Source organism: Monodelphis domestica, chromosome 6, assembly GCF_027887165.1.
Source record: "Monodelphis domestica isolate mMonDom1 chromosome 6, mMonDom1.pri, whole genome shotgun sequence".
NCBI lineage: Eukaryota > Metazoa > Chordata > Mammalia > Didelphimorphia > Didelphidae > Monodelphis > Monodelphis domestica.
Window position 1 is genome coordinate 257,427,973 of NC_077232.1, and position 16,392 is coordinate 257,444,364.

Consider the following 16,392-nt stretch of genomic DNA (forward strand, 5'->3'; position numbering starts at 1 on the left):
TTTCCTTGAAGACTTCCACTAATGGGAAATTTACTATTTCCCCTTCTACTTTTGGGTCAGTTCTAATTATTAGTGGTTGAAATTAGTTTGGACATGTTTTTCCCCCTTTACTATACATGTATATTTCAAGGATTTTATTTTTCTTTCTTTTTACACAATAAGTTTATGAAGTGTGAAGGAGAGAAAAAATGCTTGTTAATTGAAAAAAAACAACTTAAAAAAGATTTTTTCTTTATGCCAACTTAAAATCTACTTCTCAGAAACTTCCACCTACTACTTCTGGTTCTACCCTCTAGGGCTATGCAAAGCAAATCTAATTCCTTTTCCAAATTTCAGCTTTTCAAATACTTGAAGACAGCTAGTTTCTTCCTACCTGAATCTTCCCTTCTCCATGCCTAACATCTCTAGTTCCTTCTATGTTTTCCCATATCATATGCTTTCTAGTTCCCTAATTATTTGGTTGCCCCACTCTCCTTGAGGTATGTCCTAGCTTATTAAAATCCCTTCAAAAATTTGACATTTAAAATGAACATGATATTCCAAACATGATTACTTGGTTGCAAAGGACAACAGGGCTGACTCCTCCATTTTTCTGGGTGCTTTGCTTCCAATATCTGTTCATTAATTCTTTGAGCACAGAGACTGACTTTTGTCCCTTTTTTGTATTGTCAGTTGTATGCCAGTATGGTAGACACTTTATAAAAGTTTATTGATGATTATCCACATAACCATAGAGCCCACCAGCATTTTCTTGCTTGCTATATCACGTAATTCATGTTGAACTTGCAATCCAGTAAAATCCCAATGTCTACATTAACCATGCATATATGTCCCCTCTTGCAATTATGCCATATAATCCTCTCTGCTTTTCTTTCTAGCTTATTATATCCAAATGATCTCCAGCTATATGACTACATGTTTTTGGATAACAATCAAAGATGCCTTTACTACCTTTATGTAAAATAACAGACCCTAAAGATAATTCCTGTTGCCACTGTATGTGGCATCCTCTCCTTTTCCTGAATGTAAATGTGCTTAATATTATTTGGATTTATTTTCATCTATTTACATTAGTTCATTCCCTCTTTTTCTAGGGAATTAGTCTAGATTTGTGTCTGAAAAAATTTTTAACACTATACCTAGAGAAAGTGTAATGAAAACAATAATTGATTTTGGAGCATCCCCCCAAATGTAAACATAATTCAAATATTTAATTATCTAGGAAGTGTAGGTCAATAGAGCACAGAATGGGAATCAGAGCATCTTGTTTCTGACCCAGTTTCAGTTGGATTTGAGTCAATCATTTTTTTTTTATCAGCCTGTCCACTGGCCCACTCCCCGAGAGGGAACAGTGATTTCTGTGAGATGTGTGGTAGAGAATACTGATTCCATTCATTTCACTAGTATATTTCCCAGGGGAAGGACAGGCTAAGCATTTGATGGGGGAAGGGGTCTGGTTTTTATCTTCTTGCTTAGGCTACTTTACACCTAATTCAATTACTTCACTAGTTATCGAAGCAGTTATACCTTCTACAATATAATGCTTTAGGATGTTTGAAATAAATAGTATGAATAAATATAAAGAATAATCTTGTGAATCCTTTTGTCTGGGAATGACAATATAATTTACCTGGGTTCACTATAACAGCAACCAAAATGGTCCTTATGTAACCCTCAAACTAAACCTGCATCTGAAATGATATCAAAACTCATGACCTATAGAGATTTTTCAATATATTCTCTAGCTTAAAGATCCTGAATAGGTTTGGACAAGATTCTAAAGTTATTAGTTATTTCAGCTATAGAGAATCACCAAAGCATTTCACTTTGTTTGTTATTGCTAAAATAGTTTTTTAAAAAAAAGCTTTTAAAAAGCCTAGGAGGATAAATCCCTTTAGTCATAAGAGCTTGGAATAAGTTTTTTAAAAAATCGTACCAACTAAATGCACATGTATGTTTGCTATATAAAGTATTATGGCCTCTAGCAATTGTGCAAGGCATCTTGATACACATTCCTGATTAATGCCTGTAATATAGTCTGCCACTGTTTGAAACAAGTCATTGCCTAAGGAACCTTGTCCAAGGGTTACTTCCTGGAATAGCTACTGTTCAAATCCCCAGAGATTAATTCACATGGATCTCTGATGGGCCTTCCATTCAGACAGGAACACAATTTTAAAATTAGAGTTTTAGAAGCCACCCCCTCCCCCCCCCAAAAAAAGTTCATGGTTGAGTACATTTATTTTTACACTTATGAATAGGATTCATGCAAAGTTGGCAAATGTTTTTTTCAATACTTGCTATCCCACACATTTCATTTTAGTCTCTAAAAATGGCCTCAACTCCATCCATATCTTAAATGCCTCATTTGCCAGTTTCTTCTAGCTCTTCACTTTTCTTCTATTGTTCTCAATAGCACTAAAACTATGCCCAATTGTGCATTATGCTAATCCTCCATTTTCACGAGTTGCAAAATAGGGTATTTTTTGGTTATTGTTCAGATCTGGGATTTAATTGGTATATGGATTTTTCATGAGAAAACTCCCTCTACCTTTGCAAATCTGAACCTAGTCTTCAATTTATACTTTTAAAGGTTTGCCTTGAGCAAAGAAAGAAAGGCTAAGCATCTTGTCCAGGAAAAAAAAAAAAGAGGTAAACTATGAGTTGCCCAGGCTGATATCCCCAGTATATCTTATTGGTTTGATTTGAACCCAAGTCCTTCTGATCTTAAGGCTCACTTTCTGTATACTCTACTGTCATAGCTCTTAGTTGTTGAAAAAAGTGCCATCTAAACCTAAGATCAATTTGATCTGAAAATAAATCGACATTTTCCTATATCTCTCCTATCTTGTCAATGTTAAATCTTACCACTTCTGACTACAGAAGAGTGTAACTATCTGTATTCCTACCTCTTCCTTTAGCCAGACATCCTGCCTGAGCTATTATACCCCTCTATGAAATAATCTTTTCACATAGTCTAAGAGTTTCCACAATCATCCTCTCCAAGCTGAATTGCTCACTCTATACACAAAATAGGAACCTCTTCATCTTGGAAAGTCATTCCACCCAGGACTTCAGACACTGAGAATATCTTCCACCTCTGGAACTTCTCCTACTTGATTGCTTTTTTCCTTCCACAATGTCCATTTTAAGAAGGTTGAATCCTTTGTCTTCATATTATTGTACTCTATTTTGATTATATTTTCTTATTTGTTTCTTTTCCTTTTTCTTTTTTTTTTTGCTGAGATCAGTATGTCTTTTCTCCTGTTCTGAAGTCACCAAACATTTGTCCTTCAATATCTAAACTCTACCTTTCATTAATCTCTCTTCGAATACATAGAATATAAGGATGGAATCCAAAGTGGTCAATGTGGTCTTGCTCAATATGCACATATAAATAACCTCAATATGTATGTACATATTTCCACCTATATGAAAAAATGCAATTCAATTTAAATAACATTTATTAGATATCTAATACATGTAAGAAATGACTATTGAAGCTGAAGATATAGACTGGACCAATAATTTCAATGAGGGCAGGAATTCCCCAATGAAGAACTACCTTTGTGAATGTAGGTCAGTTTACTTTATGAAACTTATGATCTTAAAGAGTTGTCTAGACTAAAAGGCTAAGTAACTTGCCCAAGGTTAACATATTTAGTGTATGTCAGAGGTGGATCTTGAGTCTGGATATTTCTGGTTCTCAAGTCAGATCCATATTTGCTCACATTGGTAGAGTTTCAAAGAAAAAAATCAAATCAAATAAGATGTCAAGAAGCTTACATTATACTTTAGGTGATAAGAAAAGTACACAAATAATTAGTGATGTAGTCAATTAGTAGTGAGGTAAAACATGTATACAAAATATTTTTGGGAAATTTGAATGAGACTTTTCTTTCAGGTAATATTTCAGGGAAGGGTGCATGGAGGAGATGGAACTGAGCTGAGTCTTAAAAAGACAAGAACATTTATGCAAAGCAGTGGTGAGAAGGAAGTATATTAAATGCAAGGGGAATGGTCTTGAATATGTGGAGTCTGTAGATATGACACTAATAAAGGCATGGTTTCCAGAAGTACAGATAATAAAATACTCTCAGAAGCACTCATACCCTTTCAGACCATATGTAGACCATTATGTCCATTTGGGGGGGTACAATCATTTAGGAAGGAGATTCATTAACAAGATCATTCAGGCTATGGCAAAAGTTTTGAACTTCATACCATATTAGGATTGCTTGAAAGAAGTGATAATGTTTTTTTTTGTTGTTGTTGTTTTCTGGAGAAGGGGACAATTGGGGAAACATTTAATGTCTTTAAATGGTCAGAGCTCCTGATGAGCTAAAAAAAAAGTTCTTGCCATCAAATTCATGACATTTTAAAGTGCTCGATATCAGAAGTGAATATAGTCGATTAAAAGGATAAGAAAATATATTATCATCTTCCTTGCCACTTTATCTTAAAGATCAATAAGTTTTTCCATTTGTCCTGCAGGTGGGTTCTCCTATATTTGTTATCTTTTCCATTGAAATGATAGCCCCTTCACAACAGGGACTGTCAACTAAAAATTTATCCTAATAGCTTATCAGAATACTTTGCATATAAGCATTTAATAAATACCCTTTCATTCATTCATTCATTCATTCATTCATTCACCCACTCAAGGATTTTAAGAATTGTCATTAAACACCATGATATTCAACCACAGAAATGAAACAAACACACCCTAAGAGAGGCACAAACACACACACCCTTCATGAATACACACTAATTGGAATTCCAAAAGAGTATAAAAGCAAAAAATCAACACCAAAAATAATTATGTCATCATGCTAGATTATCTAGCATGATGACATAATTATTTTTGATTATATTATTATATGAGGTCCATGAATCTCATATAATGCTGGCCATATACCATTAATTGTAGAAGTAGGAACTAGAAAGCATTGTTTTTTTGGGAACCAGAAATAGCATTTCTTTCTGAGTTACCAAACATCAATCCAAAAGAGTTCCTCCATTTCTCCTTCTACTTCAGCTACTAGGCCTAGTCTGGCCTCTTGGAAATGTGAGATATCTCAGCAATATCCTAATCAACATATGGAGAGAAAGCAAGACCATGGTCAGGGTAAAAAAATGGCAAAGATTGTATTTTTTTCTTTGCTTTCTATCTCCAGCAATTAACAAAGTATTTGGTATATAATAAATATAGTAAATGTTTATTGATTGACTGATTTTCTTATAACCAACCCCCTTCTCTCTGCTTAACATAATTATCACCCTAATTCATCACCCTAACTTGAACTATTGCAACTGGCTTCTTTCATTCAGCATCTTCTTTCTGTAATCTATCTTCCAGAGAAGCCAAAATTCTTTTCCTCAGCACAGACTAATGCTGCCATAGACATACTCTCTTCAAAAAGTATCATATGCTTTTTGTTCCCTCAGATCACCACTGAAGATCCTTCACAAAACTCTAGCCTACATCTAAGATCCCCCTGGTACAAAACAGCCACAAGAAACTTCAGGAATTCTGTGATGGGCAACTAAGGAAAAGGGCTTTGCTCCACTGCATCAATTCAAAGTGTGAACATGTCCTATCCTTGTGCAATATCTTTCACTGGATACAGTTAAGTAAAATTCCTTTTGTTAGTTTTTGAGGGTCATATGAGTGTTGCATTTCATTCCAGTATAAAATCCAATCTTTTGTGGGACTGCTTTAGGTCAGAGCCAGCCCATAATTTCAAGAATAATTTTTCTACTTGTCTTTGTATCCACACTGCATGGCACAGGATAGGTGCTTACTTGATGAATCAGAATTTCTCTAATTTCATTTCACCATACTTTCAGTCAACTTGGGTTCCTGAATTCCTTTCCAGACAAGCAAAAAGCTTCCACATGTGGCTTGACTTCTGGAGTATGAATAACATTTTGTTGTTTTTTGTTTGTTTATATTTAGTCTGGATCAATGATTTCATCATGGTGTGGGGGAGTCCTCAATATGGAGAATTTCTTTGGTAGTATATATTAGAGCAGCTAAAACACCATACCTACAGTTAGAAATATTTAAATTCAAATCCAGCCTCATATTACTGATTACATGACCCTTGACAAGTGACTAAATCTCTGCCTCAGTTTTATTATCTATGAATTGGGAATAATAATAGTATCTAATCTACTTCCCATAATTGATGTGAAGATTAAAATGAGATCACAACTATCAAAAATTTAACACAATGGCTGGCATGAATTAAACACCAATGCAAATGTTAATGATTATTTTGGCAACTTGCTTATATCATGATCATGTTGAATTTGTAGGATGATCAACTTCAAGGACAGTTTTCCTGACTTCTGTGTTTGAGGAAAGTCATTTGGGCTTTTATGAAAGATGAGTTAAAGAAAGAAGAAACTGAATGGAAAGAAACCAATTGGGAATTTGTTACAACAATTCAAGTTATGGTAGGTTGACAACTATCTAAGTGGAGAAGAGGGGATGGATACAAAAGAAGTCAGTCCATAAGCATTTATTAAAACTTACCTTATGGGGGCAGCTGGGAGGTTCAATGGATTGAGAGCCAGGTCTAGAAATGGAAGGTCCTGGGTTCAAATCCAGCCTCAGACACTTTCTAGCAGTGTGACCCTTCCTAGTCCTTACTGTTCTTCTGCCTTGAAACCAATATACAGTATTGGTTCTAAGATGGAAGGTAAGGATTGAAAAATAAACTCATCTTATGTCAGACACTGTACTATATGAGTATTTTCTGTGTGCATTTTTTACATATACCTGGCTCTTTATCCACAAAATTATGCCACAAAAGCTCCAAAGAGGACATTTAATAGAGACCACAGCAGATTCTCCCAATTCATACAATAGCTCCTTTAAAGTCACTGAAAAGAAGTAGGAGGATTCTTGAAATGGGCAAGAGGAAATTCATGAGGCTCTGAGGGGTAATGAGTTTTCTGAACTGGTCTCAGGGGTTAACTCCATCTTCCAGATACCTTTGCACATAGCTAGGGTTGAAATATGTTTGGCTTATCCTCATGCTGTCAGAAAGTCATTAGTCTGGGGCCCAAGTTTAGTACTTCTATTTAACATCCTGTAGTTCTCCAAACAAAAACCAGAGAGTCCTCTTAAGACAGAATAAGATAATATCAGAACAGGAGGGGAAAATGCCCTGATCAATTTTTAACTGAACATTTCTATACTATATCTGAAAAAGGCACATTCAGCTTTTTCTTGAAGATCTTTAATGATGGGAAACTCATTATTTCCTGAGGAAGCTCATTCTATTTTTGCATAGATCTAATTATTGGGAAGTTCTTTCTCATATCAAGTCCAAGATAACACCCCAATAATTTCTAACCCATTGTTCTCTGGAGCATTGTAGTCTAGGGCTTAGAAAGAGAAATATAATAGCATCCTTCTCCTGTGTTTGTTTGGAATATGGATTCACATTTACTCAAAGTAATGCTCTAAGTTCATAATTCATATTCCACACCCTTTTTCCTCAGACCAGTTAACACTAATCACATTATGTACATTGAAGTGGCAAAAAGTGCAATTTACTGATAATTGAAAAGCAGAGCAAAGAATAGGAAAATTACAAAAAAAAATAGCCTGTCCCAAAAACATTCATTTCTCAAAGCAAACCAAAGACCTCCCAATATCCAGGACAAAAATTTATGAATTTGGAGGTAGATCCTGTCACCTGTAGCAATCAGCATTGTTATATCCAATCAAGGGGAATGTGATGTGGTAATTTAATAGCTTATCCCCTCCCCTGTATTAATAGCTAAAAAACTATGCTTCATTATTTTCTATCACCATTGCTGTCAGTACTGAGTGAAAGTGTTAGGGGTTAGGGATTATTAGCTTTCTCTACTGTTAGTTCCTCTAAGCTTTTAAAAAAGAAATCCTTATCTTCCATTCCAGAATCAAAACTACATTTATTCCAAGGCAGAAGAGTAGTAAGGGCTAGGCAATGGAGGATAAGTGATTTGCTCAGGGTGGCACAGGAAGTTTCTGAATCCAGATTTGAACCCAGGACCTACTGTCTAGGCCTGGATCTTAATCCAGTGAGCCACCATGCTGGCAATCCAGATGCCCTCAAAGTAGACTTTTAAAAATACATATTTTAAGTTCTTAGTGGCCTAGACATCGAAAACTTTTAAAAATAATTTGCATATCATTTTTCTCATACCTCTTTTAGAGGTATGAGAAATCCTCAAAGAAAAAATGGCTAGTCTTCCATCTCATTGATTATATTCTAGAATTATTGCATCTCCATATCTATAGCACTATCCCTCACCATCCTAAGTAAGCCCACAAGCTAGCAATGTATATCTTGGATATTGGAAAAAACTTTAAGAGGCTTCACAGAAAATACAGAAGACTTATAGATATCTATAAACAAAGGCAGAAAACATATAAAAGAATCACAATAGCCCATAAACAATGAAAACAATTCTCTATTCTCTTTGGTTAGTTGTACTTTCCATTAGGGTCCTACAGTCCTCTACACTTAGCACTACCCAGGGTTGGGATTCTTCCAAAAAGAAAACATATGTCATAATTCCCTAGGAAATCTGTTGTTAATTTCACATAATTAGGTTATTTAAAATTTTTTTAATTCCTCAGTGACTGATTCTAGGTAAGTGATGCAACACATAGAGCACTGTACCTAAAGGCAGAAAGGCCTGAATTCACTATCTCAGATACTAGCTGTCTACCTGGCCAAATCACTTAATCTGTGCCTCAGTTTACTTACCTGTAAAAGGTAGACAATCAAAGAACTTTTCAATGTTGTCTTGAGGATCAAATGAGATGTGTAAATTACTTAAACCAGTGTCTAGCACATAATAGTTTCTATATAAATGTTCACCACTGCCATCATTATCTTCATTCCTAAAAGGATGAACCAATTCCTTCTTAAGAGACTTTTGTGTCTTTTTTCACTGATACCTGGAAGATTGTACTGGAAGGAATCATACTGCACATTCAGGCCATCTTCAGTAACATCATCAACTATGTACTACTTAATTCCTAAATAAACATTATGACTTTCACAATTTTCAAAAATTGCTAAATATCAGTTAAAGAGGATACAATGACAGCATTTGTGACAGTCTTCGAATAGTAAGTTTCCTCAGTTTATTTTATCTTGATAAAGACCATAGAAGATATTTCTTTTGGATATAAATATTAAATCTCTAAAGCAGCATTATTTTTGGTACCACTCATTCCTGTGTGGGAGTCATCCAACATGGGAAAGAAGAGATCATTGCTAATGACTAAGAAAACAGGACTACCCTAATCTATGTCTCTTTCACTTACATAGTTTATTCAATTGGTGATGCTGCATAGAATCACATTTCAAAGGAGTACACCAACACAGTCTTTGATGCTAAACATATGATTGGTCACAAAGTTGTTGAATAAATATGAAGCATTATCTTTTTATGGTAGCAAATGATGCAGGCAGTCCTAATATCCAAGTGGAATACAAAAGGGAGACCAAAAGTTTATCCGAAATGTCTCCTATAATATTGAAAAAGATAAAAAAATGAGGAAGTTTGCCTTGGAAAGACTGTCATAAATACTGTCATTGCAGTACCAAACTCCTTCAACCATTTCCAAAGTCAGGCTACCAAAGATATTGAAACTATCACTTATCTCAATGTGCTCAAATCATTAATGATCTGCTGCTCTTACTTATGATCTTGACAAAAAGGTTGGTGCTAAGAGAAATGTATTGATCTCTGACTCTGGAGGTGCCACTTTTGATGTGATTTTTACACTTGAAGATGGCATGTTTGAAGTCAAGTCCACAGCTGTGTCACCCTCTTGGGTTAGGAGGATTTTGACAACCAAATTGTTAACCATTTCCTTTTTGTGATCAAGAGAAAGCACAAGAAGGACCTCAGTGAGAACAAAAGGACTGTGTGACAATTGTCCATCCCTTGTGAACATGTAGAGCATATTCTCTCTTCTAATACCAAGGCCAGTATTGGTATTTATTTCCTTTATGAAAGTATCCAATTCTATACCTGTTACCCATTCCTTTTCTGAAGAGTTGAATGCTGACCTCTTCTGTGGCAAATTTGACCCTATTGAAGGTAGAAAAATCATAGATTCATAACATTGTTTTGGTGGGTGGTTCTACTCAGCTCGCCCAAATCCAGAAACTTCTGCAGAACTTATTCCATTGGAAAGAAGCTCAATAAGAGTAACCCTCCACAGAGGCTGTTGCCTATTAAGCAGCTGTTCAGACTACCATATTGTCCAGAGATAAATCTGATAATGTTCAGGTTTTGCTTCTGTTGGATATCACTACATTAGCTCTTGGGATTGAAAATGCTGGTGGAGTTATGACAGTTCTGATCAAACACCATCCTCATCAAGCAGACACAGATCATTACCATCTATGAAGACAACTAATCTGATGTATTTATTCACATTAATGAGCGTGAGAGAGCAATGACAAAGGATAACAAGTTGAAGCTCACAGGAATCCTCACTTGCCCCAGGAGTGTTCCTCAGATTGAAACAACATTTGACATTGATGCAAATGACATCTTCAATGTTTCTGCTGAGAATAAGAGTACAAGCAAGGAGGATCACCAGTGACAAAGGTCATCAGAGCAAAAAAGATATTGGATACATTTAGTAGTCTAAGAAACACAAAGCTGAAGATAAGAATTGGAAACTCATGGTGTCCAAGAATTCTTTTGAATCTTATGTTTTCAATGTGAGATCACTCATAGAAATTTGAGAAACTCTAAGGCAAAGCTGGTGATGAAGACAAACAGAAAATCCTTGACAGATGTAATGAAATAATCAACACACTAGATATGAACCAGATCTATAAGAAAGAACAATTGACATAAGCAGAAAGAATTGAAGGTCTGGAACCCCATCATAAATAAGCCATACCAGAGTACAAGGGGAATGCCAGGAGCCATGCCTGGCTGATTCCCAGAGGGTGAAGCAGCCCCATCTGGCAGTGCTTCTTCCAGACCCATCATTGAAGATGTCAACAAAATGCAGCAGAAGAAAGAGTATTCCACACAGCTTTCCAGGAAAAATAATGGACTCAAAATTGTGGCCAAGGCAGTAGCAGTTTTAAAGTAATGTTTAAACTACTATGTAAATCCGGACATTCTGAATATGTACTTGAATGTGTGCAGAGGGAAAGGAGTGCACAACATTGTACTCTATAAGCAAGTGGAAATTCAATTCTTGCCCTGGAGAACAAAATCTATGTAAAATTGACACTAAAAAGAGGAGGGAATCTTAAGATTAAAGAAAAGGGATTTTTAGGTGGTCATTTACTTACTCTTCCATTTATATTTTTCTATCAATCAATGACCTTGATGTTTGCAGCAAAAGAACAGAAATGACTTATAGGGAGTTGATACCAAATATAAGTAAGAAGATAGTAAGAGAGCATTAAGCGACCCTTGATGAATTTAAGTCACTTGGCCCAGATGAACTATATCCTTAGATCTTAAATCAGGGGCCCCAAACTTTTTACACAGGGGGACAGTTCACTGTCCCTCAGAGCATAGGTGGGTCAGACTATAAAAAAAACAAACTGTATACAAACAGATGAACAAATCTGTATACCACTGTCTGGGATAGAGGAGGCTGCAGAGCTGACTGTGATGGGTCTGTCACACCTTGCACAGGCCCATCACCACCACCACTATAACAGGCAGCAGTATACACAGTGCAGAATCCCATGTTATAAAAATTAAATCTCTAATCATAGAAATATTATATTTTAAGAGATTTATTAATGATTATTAGAAATCAAGGAATAAAGATGATACAAAATAAAGAACCATCTGCCCAAGGCTGATAAGCCAGTTCAGACACCCCACTTACCACCACCAAGCTCAGGACAGGAAGTAAAGAAATGGGAACTTCCATGTCCCTGCCTAATATCCCCTATCTATAAGAAGTATGTAATAACAGGAAGTCAGTGGGCTCCTGGGAAATGTAGTTCGTTTTAGGGTAATAGATTTTCAATTATATACTTCCCCCTGAGATCTGTGGAAGATTGGTCTCTCCAATGGATCTTATAAACTTAACCAACTTTGAAATTACAATAATTTGGGGATAAACCATTTATTGATAAATGTTATGGGACTGTGATTAATGATTGTGTCTGATTCCAGGAGAAGGGAACAAAAGAGCCACTATAAAGTGTCAAGGAGCACAAGGTCAACAAGGACCAAACCAGTCCAGATGGTATTGATTAACTTCTAAGCCAATACAAAAGTACTTGAACCTAGTGTGAGACTCGAGATTGCGATGCTTGACATATGTTAAAGATGTAGGATTCCCTTGTATCCACACTCTTTGTGAAATACTCACAGACAAGTACCAAAGTTTGGCTATCATCCTGGATCCTTCTATCCCTGGAAATGAAGGTAAAATCAGACCAGGGCATGACACTTCCCTATAACACACAAAAAAATCTGGTCCTTTTTTCTCTCTTATAGTATGGCAACTTCCTGTAGTCTTGGCTGCAAATGGGTAAGTGAAATATTACTGCATTCTGTCCTAAAGACTTGTGGGATAGAAATTACTTAATTGGACCCTAATACAAAGGCCTGTTAGAAATTTATTAGACCCTAATACAGGGCCTTTTATGAATTTATTGCTTACTCAAAATTTTGTATATGTAGATTTTTGATATTTTGATTCTGATTTTGAATTTTTCCTTCTCCAAAAATTTTAATTTTTCTTCCATCTTTTTTCTTTTATGTTTTTGTTTTTTGTTTTTCTTTTGATAATTGACTCTGTAAAGGGTGAAATTATGGCTGAGACTGAATATATAATTAATTTAGGTCACCAAGACTTTTATTTATAAAAATTCTAATGAAAAACCCAATAATAAAATACTCAAATCAGCTGCCAAATTTTATGGTGATTTAATTGATATAGTGGAGAAGATTAAGAAGAAGGATGAAGGAAAGGGTAAATGATTTCTTCCCCCACCTGGCTGATACCTGATGGGAAGATTAGAAGATCTAGAAAGTAAGGGTTTTGAGTGTGAAGGAGGAAGGAATCAACCTGAACTCCAAAAGGAGCTCAGCTAAGATTCCTGAACCTGAATCAGGTCAAGGACAAAACTCACCACAAAAACCCAGACAAATAACTGCCACTACTCCCAATATGTCGGAATGCCTAGCACACTGCCAGCCAGAGTCACCTCTCCAGGGAAAGAGGAAGGGACAGGAAGTGACATGCTTTATATGGACATTTTTACATCACTTTTCTGTGTCTCATCTGTACCTATGAGGACTTAGCTTGTTTTTGGACATCCCAGAAGTCTGTCCTTTTTTCTGCACGTGTGTTGAAGGCCATTCCTTAGATAATTAAATCTTGAGTTTGATGCAGACCTTCAAAATCTTGTTAAACTAAGAAGGGAGGAGAAATGTAGAGTTTCTAAGACCTGATTATATTATTCCAAGTATCTCTATTGTTATTGATCAGGAAATAGCTAAATCAAATATTCTAAAGAATGGTCTGGTTAGAGTGGGATAGTTTTAAAATTCACAACTCTCACACCCCATGACTCAACCTTGTATCCTGAGCTGAACTGGGTGTTTTTCAATACCCACTTCAGGGGGGATTGTATTTTCATAAAATCAAAGATTTATAATTTTTGTTCAAGAAAGATCTTCAAGAAAAGGAACTTCCTAACTCCTAAATCCAGATAATTAACTGTTTGCAGAAAGATGTCTGAAAAACCTACACTACATCAGGAAAATCCAGAATGAACTCTGGGGTGTGGTGGACTGAACTGAAGGTTGATTAAACATTTATTTTGAATGTACACTCTTATGCCCAAAGGGGACTGCCACCAATTGGTTTTTGTCAATGAACCTAGGAAAACATTTGTTTTACTGTCTCTCTCTCTTCTATTTCCCTCTTATCTCTAACTATTGTACTTTCCTCTTACAAGGTGAAATTTTGTATGCACCTGTACTTAGAAGATTTTAGAGGTACAAGATGATTATGTTTAGTGATCAATTGGGGAGACTAGCCCAAAATTCACAATCTACAGGTTGATTGTGAATTTTAGTTTTACTCTACCCTGCTTAGACTTTAGAATTCTAGCCACCAGAAATGTATACACCCCTGCTTAAGGATTAAGAGTGAGGTAGGAAGGTCCATGATCCACATGTTCTAGCAAGTGAAAAATCATAAACAACTGACTGAACCCTGGATCGTCCAAAACCAAGTTTAAGCCACCATTGGTATATGTAAGACACAGGAAGTGATGTAAAGAACTGTCTTCATATTTCTTGTCATTTTCCATTAGAGGGACTTGGCCATGGAATTTGACCCTGGAGAAGCTCAAGTGTGAGACCTCAGACTGCTTTCCTTAGATGATCATGTGGTGAGTTATAAGGCTGATTCCCATTTTCCTTGGCTTTTTCTGGAGGCAACAGCCTCTGAAAAGGCCCATATCTTAGGACTCCCTTTTTTCCTTTGATCATGTGGTGAGTTATAAGGCTGATTCCCATTTTCTTTGGCTTTTTCTGGAGGCAACAGCCTCTGAAAAGGCCCATATCTTAGGACTCCCTTTTTTCCTTTTTTTTTTTTTCTGGAGAGGTCCCTTGGCTGAGGCTTCTGAACGCCTGCCTAGCTCAGACCAGGCCGGAGCAGATCTTCTTCCCTTTTTCCTCTCTCTCTCTCTCTTAAGTTCTACCTTCTATTGTAAATAAACTACCATAAGATTACATTCTGACTTGACTGTTTCATTGAGATTTAGAATTAAATCCCTGGTGACCAACTAAAATATATATTCAGTCAAAGCATTAAATTTATGCCTTACATTCCCCCAGATCACCACTCATCATGCTGATGTCTTCCATTGTGCAGCCACATAATCCTTTGCATGGTACCTCATTCTCATTCTCAGACCAATGTGACACTCAAAGGATTATGTCACTGGAAGTAGTATTGTATGTGAGCGACTCCAAGCTTTGTGGTGCCACCACATACAGAGGTCCTCTCACTGACCACAAATGAAAGAGGTACCCCTTCTGGAAGTGTGGTGGGGGCTGGATAAATGGCCTCAGGGGGTCACAGTTTGGGGAACCCTGTCCTAAAGGAACCTGCAGATATGCTTTCCAAAGCATTGTCAGTATAGATTATGTAAAATGAAAGTTACCACAAGTGGGAAGAAGGATAAATATCTCATATGAAGAAGAAAGACAGAAACAGAGCAAGGACAAAATCTGCAAACCATAGACTTTTTTCCTTTGCAAAATATCTAGAATGGATGATTGGCAAACATCTAGAAAAAGAAAATAATAATTATAAGCCTACCATACTTCAATCAGTGAGGTCATGCCAGATTAACATCATTTCCCTTTTTAAAATCATAATTAAACTAATAGATGAGGGGGATATTGTGAATATAGCTAACCTTGATTTTAGTAAACTTTTTATAAAATATTTCATCAGGAGAAGATGGAGAGATACAGATTAGATTAGATAATAATACAATCATATGGATACAGAACTATCTGGATGGACAAAAAGAGGATTAGGTGTCAACATGGCAGAAGATCTCCACTGCAGTATGTGCTGTTTTATATTTTTATCAATGACGTTCATAAAAGCATATATGGCATACTCAACAAATTTACAGACAACAAAAATCTAGGAAAGAAAGAAAGCTGGTCCTAGATAACACTGTCAGAATCCAAAAGGCTCTTCAAATACTAAAACATTGATTTTTAAAAATCTAATAATATGGAATTCAACAAGGATAAAAATAAAGTCTTACACATGGGTATCAAAAAATTGACAAGAAGAATAAAATGGAGGAGGAATAGGTAGAAGACCCGAAAAAAATGTCTAGGTGATTTAGTAGATTTGTAGGTGAATCAAAATCAGCTGTATATTTTAGTAGCCCAAAAATCTAACATCATTTGAAACTGTAGTAAGGGGATCTTCCATTAATAGGATTTTTTTATTACAAGTAGAAACAATTTTTGACAATTATTTTTTGGCATTTTACAATTCAGATTTTCTCCCTACCTCCTCTTCCCTCACCTTTCCCAAGTGGTGAATAATCTGACATAGATTATACCCATACTCTTATGACATATATATATATATATTTGTTTTTTGTTATTTGTTCCATATTATTCTCCAGAGTGGTTTTATTAATTCATAGCTCATAGTTCCACCAAAAGTGTAGTAGCATTGCGATTTTCCCATGTCCCCTCCAACATTTATAATTTTTTTCTTTTTGGTCACATTAGTCAATATGGTAGATGTGAGTTGGTATCTAAGAGGTGCTTTAATTTTCATTTCTTTAATCAATTGTGATTTGGAACATTTTTTCATATGATTAGGTA

General features: G+C 35.8%; 1 pseudogene; it reads left to right on the plus strand.

Moving 5' to 3' along the window:
• Positions 1–11,134, plus strand: part of LOC130455236 (heat shock cognate 71 kDa protein-like) — a 48,175-nt pseudogene extending 37,041 nt beyond the window's left edge.
• Positions 11,135–16,392: the final 5,258 nt, after the last annotated feature.